The sequence below is a fragment of the Hyla sarda genome, chromosome 3 (assembly GCF_029499605.1).
Source record: "Hyla sarda isolate aHylSar1 chromosome 3, aHylSar1.hap1, whole genome shotgun sequence".
Classification (NCBI taxonomy): Eukaryota; Metazoa; Chordata; class Amphibia; order Anura; family Hylidae; genus Hyla; species Hyla sarda.
Genome location: NC_079191.1, coordinates 5,940,419 through 5,947,255, shown reverse-complemented (window position 1 = coordinate 5,947,255; position 6,837 = coordinate 5,940,419). Strand labels below are relative to the sequence as shown.

General features: G+C 46.8%; 2 non-coding genes across 2 annotated transcripts; one reads left to right on the top strand and one right to left on the bottom strand.

Annotated features, from left to right (window-relative positions):
* The first annotated feature begins 4,701 nt into the window (after positions 1–4,701).
* Positions 4,702–4,773, top strand: TRNAE-UUC (transfer RNA glutamic acid (anticodon UUC)). The gene has a single exon. It is a non-coding gene; the product is annotated as a tRNA-Glu (tRNA).
* A 1,992-nt stretch (positions 4,774–6,765) lies between these two features.
* On the bottom strand, positions 6,766–6,837 carry TRNAG-UCC (transfer RNA glycine (anticodon UCC)). The gene has a single exon. It is a non-coding gene; the product is annotated as a tRNA-Gly (tRNA).

Here is a 6,837-nt window from a genome sequence, read left to right as displayed (position 1 = left end):
GTCAACCATAGGTACTAGGCCTCACTGGTATCAAGACAACCACAGATACTAGGCCTCACTGGTATCAAGACAACCACAGGTACTAAACCTCACTGGTATCAAGACAACCATAGGTACTAGGCCTCACTAGTATTCAGGCAACCACAGATACTAGGCCTCATTGGTATCCAGACAACCACAGGTATTAGGCCTCACTGGTATCCAGACAACCACAGGTACTGGGCCTCCCTAGTATCGAGGAAACCCCAGGTACTAGGCCTCACTGGTATCCAGGCAACCCCAGCTGTTAGGCCTCACTGGTATTTAGGCAACTACAGATACTAGGCCTCACTGATACCAGGCAACCCCAGGTGTTAGGCCTCACTGGTATTTAGGCAACTACAGATACTAGGCCTCACTGGTATTTAGGCAACTACAGATACTAGGCCTCACTGGTATCCAGGTAACTACAGATGCTAGGCTTCATTGGTATCCGGTCAACCCCAGGTGTTAAGCCTCACTGGTATCCGGACAACCACAGGTACTAGGCATCACTGATATCCGGAGAACCACAGGTACTAGGCCTCACTGGTATCCAGACAACCACAGGTACTAGGCCTCACTGGTATCCAGACAACCACAGGTACTAGGCCTCACTGGTATCCAGACAACCACAGGTACTAGGCCTCACTGGTATCCAGACAACCACAGGTACTAGGCCTCACTGGTATCCAGACAACCACAGGTACTAGGCCTCACTGGTATCCAGACAACCACAGGTACTAGACCTCACTAGTATCCGGACAACCACAGGTACTAGGCCTCACTGGTATCCGGACAACCACAGGTACTAGGCCTCACTGGTATCCGGACAACCACAGGTACTAGGCCTCACTGGTATCCGGACAACCACAGGTACTAGGCCTCACTGGTATCCGGACAACCACAGGTACTAGGCCTCACTGGTATCCGGACAACCACAGGTACTAGGCCTCACTGGTATCCGGACAACCACAGGTACTAGGCCTCACTGGTATCCGGACAACCACAGGTACTAGGCCTCACTGGTATCCGGACAACCACAGGTACTAGGCCTCACTGGTATCCGGACAACCACAGGTACTAGGCCTCACTGGTATCCGGACAACCACAGGTACTAGGCCTCACTGGTATCCGGACAACCACAGGTACTAGGCCTCACTGGTATCCGGACAACTACAGGTACTAGGCCTCACTGGTATCCGGACAACCACAGGTATTAGGCCTCACTGGTATCCGGACAACCACAGGTACTAGGCCTCACTGGTATCCGGACAACCACAGGTACTAGGCCTCACTGGTATCCGGACAACTACAGGTACTAGGCCTCACTGGTATCCGGTCAACCACAGGTATTAGGCCTCACTGGTATCCGGACAACCACAGGTACTAGGCCTCACTGGTATCCGGACAACCACAGGTACTAGGCCTCACTGGTATCAAGTCAACCATAGGTACTAGGCCTCACTGGTATCCGGACAACCACAGGTACTAGGCCTCACTGGTATCCGGACAACCACAGGTACTAGGCCTCACTGGTATCCAGACAACCACAGGTACTAGGCCTCACTGGTATCCGGATATTTCCAGATATAAAGAAATAAACCGACGGTATGAAAACTTTTCTAACCCTAGAGGAATAAAATATAAGTAGTGATAAAATGTCTCCATTTTGCAGCCTTGTACTGATCATCTGTAAAACCGTATCCAGCGTATGACCCTGATAGGAGACCAGATCACGATTATAAGATTTGCCGGGACCGGCCGAGAAAGCATCAACAGATTGTGGGGAAAATAATGGATTTGTGTTGTCAACGATAATTATGTGCACTATCCAGGCCCTATAGATGGTCCTGCAGAATGCAGGGGGGCGGGTTTGGGGTGCTTGTTGTGGTGCTTGTTGTGGTGCTTCTTGTGGTGCTTGTTGTGGTACTTGTTGTGGTGCTTGTTGTGGTGCTTGTTGTGGTGCTTCTTGTGGCGCTTGTTGTGGTACTTGTTGTGGTGCTTGTTGTGGTGCTTGTTGTGGTGGTGCTTGTTGTGGTGCTTGTTGTGGTACTTGTTGTGGTGGTGCTTGTTGTGGTGCTTGTTGTGGTGGTGCTTGTTGTGGTACTTGTTGTGGTGCTTGTTGTGGTGGTGCTTGTTGTGGTGCTTGTTATGGTGCTTGTTGTGGTGGTGCTTGTTGTGGTACTTGTTATGGTGCTTGTTGTGGTGCTTGTTGTGGTGCTTGTTGTGGTGGTGCTTGTTGTTGTGGTGCTTGTTGTGGCACGTGTTGTGGTGCTTGTTGTGGTACTTGTTGTGGTGCTTGTTGTGGTGCTTGTTGTGGTGCTTGTTGTGGTGGTGCTTGTTGTGGTACTTGTTGTGGTGCTGCTTGTTGTGGTGCTTGCTGTGGTGCTTGTTGTGGTACTTGTTGTGGTGCTTGTTGTGGTACTTGTTGTGGTGCTTGTTGTGGTGCTTGTTGTGGTGCTTGTTGTGGTGGTGCTTGTTGTTGTGGTGCTTGTTGTGGCGCGTGTTGTGGTGCTTGTTGTGGTACTTGTTGTGGTGCTTGTTGTGGTGCTTGTTGTGGTGGTGCTTGTTGTGGTGCTTGTTGTGGTGCTTGTTGTGGTGCTTGTTGTGGTACTTGTTGTGGTGCTTGTTGTGGTGGTGCTTGTTGTGGTGCTTGTTGTGGTGGTGCTTGTTGTGGTGCTTGTTGTGGTGGTGCTTGTTGTGGTGCTTGTTGTGGTGCTTGTTGTGGTACTTATTGTGGTGCTTGTTGTGGTGCTTGTTGTGGTACTTGTTGTGGTGCTTGTTGTGGTGGTGCTTTTTGTGGTACTTGTTATGGTGCTTGTTGTGGTGCTTGTTGTGGTGCTTGTTGTGGTGGTGCTTGTTGTTGTGGTGCTTGTTGTGGCGCGTGTTGTGGTGCTTGTTGTGGTACTTGTTGTGGTGCTTGTTGTGGCGGTGCTTGTTGTGGTGCTTGTTGTGGTGGTCCTTGTTGTGGTACTTGTTGTGGTACTTGTTGTGGTGCTTGTTGTGGTGCTTGTTGTGGTGGTGCTTGTTGTGGTGGTGCTTGTTGTGGTGGTGCTTGTTGTGGTGGTACTTGTTGTGGTGCTTGTTGTTCTACTTGTTGTGGTACTTGTTGTTCTACTTGTTGTGGTACTTGTTGTGGTACTTGTTGTGGTACTTGTTGTGGTGCTTGTTGTGATACTTGTTGTGGTGCTTGTTATGATACTTGTTGTGGTGCTTGTTGTGATACTTGTTGTGGTGCTTGTTGTGATACTTGTTGTGGTACTTGTTGTGGTGCTTGTTGTGGTGCTTGTTGTGATACTTGTTGTGATACTTGTTGTGGTACTTGTTGTGGTGCTTGTTGTGATACTTGTTGTGGTGCTTGTTATGATACTTGTTATGGTGCTTGTTGTGGTGCTTGTTGTGATACTTGTTGTGATACTTGTTGTGGTAACTCACCACGTTGTAGTATCTTCGTGTTTATTACTGGGACATGCAGGTAAAGCGGCTCCACGCCACACCGGGATGCCGAACACTAGTGCGTTAACCGATGACAGCTGTCTCTTTCCTTTCAGGAACTTCAACAGATCGTTGAAGTTCCTGAAAGGAAAGAAACAGCTGTCATCGGTTAACGCACTAGTGTTCGGCATCCCGGTGTGGCGTGGAGCCGCTTTACCTGCATGTCCCAGTAATAAACACGAAGATACCACAACGTGGTGAGTTGCCTGTACTTTCTTCTTGACTATTTGGATTTGCATTCATCCTATCACTATCGCAGTACATGAGCACCACCACATGAAGATACGCTGCTAGAGTACGCACACAGACTGTTTAAGGGAGAATATATAGAGGGAGAGCAGTGCCAGCACTTCAATCTCTGCTGTGAAGTCTTGTGATACTTGTTGTAGTGCTTGTTGTGATACTTGTTGTGATACTTGTTGTGATACTTGTTGTGATACTTGTTGTGGTACTTGTTGTGGTGCTTGTTGTGATACTTGTTGTGGTACTTGTTGTGATACTTGTTGTGGTGCTTGTTGTGGTACTTGTTGTGGTACTTGTTGTGATACTTGTTGTGGTGCTTGTTATGATACTTGTTGTGGTGCTTGTTGTGATACTTGTTGTGGTACTTGTTGTGATACTTGTTGTGGTGCTTGTTGTGGTACTTGTTGTGGTACTTGTTGTGATACTTGTTGTGGTGCTTGTTGTGATACTTGTTGTGGTGCTTGTTGTGATACTTGTTGTGGTGCTTGTTGTGGTACTTGTTGTGATACTTGTTGTGATACTTGTTGTGGTGCTTGTTGTGGTGCTTGTTGTGGTGCTTGTTGTGATACTTGTTATGATACTCGTTATGGTGCTTGTTGTGGTACTTGTTGTGGTACTTGTTGTGATACTTGTTGTGATACTTGTTGTGGTGCTTGTTGTGGTACTTGTTGTGGTACTTGTTGTGATACTTGTTGTGGTGCTTGTTGTGATACTTGTTGTGGTGCTTGTTGTGATACTTGTTGTGGTGCTTGTTGTGGTACTTGTTGTGATACTTGTTGTGATACTTGTTGTGGTGCTTGTTGTGGTGCTTGTTGTGGTGCTTGTTGTGATACTTGTTATGATACTCGTTATGGTGCTTGTTGTGGTACTTGTTGGGGTGCTTGTTATGATACTTGTTATGGTGCTTGTTGTGGTGCTTGGTGTCATGTGGAATAAGAGCTCTCCCATATGGTCTAGCGGTTAGGATTCCTGGTTTTCACCCAGGCGGCCCGGGTCCGACTCCCGGTATGGGAAACTGCATTCTTTTGTTTTTTTATTGTTTTCCCTCAAAACTATTATTTTTGGATTATTCAGTATCTTAATAACATCTACTTGGTACTTGGTATTAGTTACTGTGATACATGGAAATATAAGAAAAATAACAACAGGTGAAAAACCCATCACAACCCTCCATAGAACAAAGGCCCATAGAGGAGACACACAAGTCTTCAGGTCGCCAGTTCAAACAAAGGGTTTCATTGCTTTTTTAAACAATTATTATAATATTAACCTGTTAAGGACATAGGGTGTAAATTTACACCTTTGTTGCATTGGGACTTAATGCACCAGGAGCTGTGCTCACTCCAAAGCAGTAATCGTTGGTTTAAATCTGCTGTAATCACTCACAGCCCTGACGAGATGGGAGGAAATCGGGATAGGTGGGGTACTCCGATGTCAGGTACAAAAAGACTGCAGAAGCATTAAGCATCCCTTACCTGTCTGCCTCAGTTCTAAAACCAAAAATACTAAAAAATGTGTTTGAAAGGGACTCGTACTTCCTGATTGTGATTCCTGGTTGCTCAGTACTACAATACCCAGAATGCATTGTTTTTCCTTAACACAGTCCTCCTACCCTGCCTATTCCCCTCCCATCATACTCCTGCATTTTACTGCAGACTATCACACAGTGAGGTTGCAGCACCTGCTGTATTCATTTCCTGCCTGTTCCTCTGCCTGTGGCAATATTCAGGAGAGAGGGAGGATCCGGTGAGCTGGAGACGACACCACATTGACAATAAGAGGACTACACAACTTCCAATTGGTGTGTTGTGGCTTAGAAGGGGCTTTTACACACAGCTTTTTGTGACAGGTTTTTATTTTAGTTTTTTTTTCATTAGCTAAAGCCAAAAAAATGGATTCGAACAGAAATGGAAATATAAAGGTTAGAGTTCTGCTTCTCCTTGCTGCCGGATCCACTTACAGTTTTGGCTCAAAATACGGAAGAAAAACTTATGACAATTATTTTGCTACCTACTGACATCCTATCTTATTGTAATGTGGAGAGTACTGCCATACGATACCCCATTATTACCACAATACTATACCGGACCATCTTATCGGGCCCAATAAATGCTTCCTGTTAAGACATGCTACCCCTGTGGAAGAAGTGGAGAAAACTGGAGCAGGGCGGTTATGTCGGGTTCAGACTACGGAATTTTCAAGTGGAATTCTGCTCGGAAACCTCTGTGCAGCAGAGTCCCATTGTTGTGCACAGGGCACACTACAGAATTTCAGTGTCCAAGAATCCCGCTGCCTAAATTCCGCTGCCATACGAGTGATCTCGGTCACTCATCTCGTGCGGACATTCCGGATGTGTGAACATAGCCTTAGAGGTTCAGGTAGAGTCTGTTCTGGGATATCCTCTATCCTGCTGCCATTGGCTGAACTATCATTGGGTTGTCATTTTAAAGGAGTACAGTAGTGAAATATAACCTATTTATATAAGTTATAGATCGCAGGTGGTCCTACCACTGGGACCCCCCCATGATCTCCTGAATGGCACCCCGGTAGTCTGCTAGAAGGGGGGCATGCCCACCCCGCCCGGATCGACGGTCACTACTCCCCCTCCATGTATCCCATAGAGATACATGGAGGGATGTGTCGGCCATGGCTTCCTGCGGGGGTCGGAAGGGCCGATTCAGGCAGACTGCAGGGGCCCCGTTCAGGAGATCGTAGTAGTCAGACCCCCCACAATCTATATCTTATCCCCACGATCTGTAACATAGATAAGGGACCCTGACTAACATCCAATAAGGACCATTAGAACTGATTGGTTTGGTTCTTGCATTGTAATCTCTGGTCTGTAGGATCGGGCTCAGGATCTGCTCATTCCTGATCGCCGCATCATTCTGTTACCAGGGAGGAAATCATCTATATCTGAAACGATTCTAATGCTGAAATAATCTCAGAGAGAAAATACAGATCCCAAGAATATTTATTGTACAAGGGGGAGAAAAAAATAATAACTGCGTTGGCCGGGAATCGAACCCGGGTCAACTGCTTGGAAGGCAGCTATGCTCACCACTATACCACCAACGC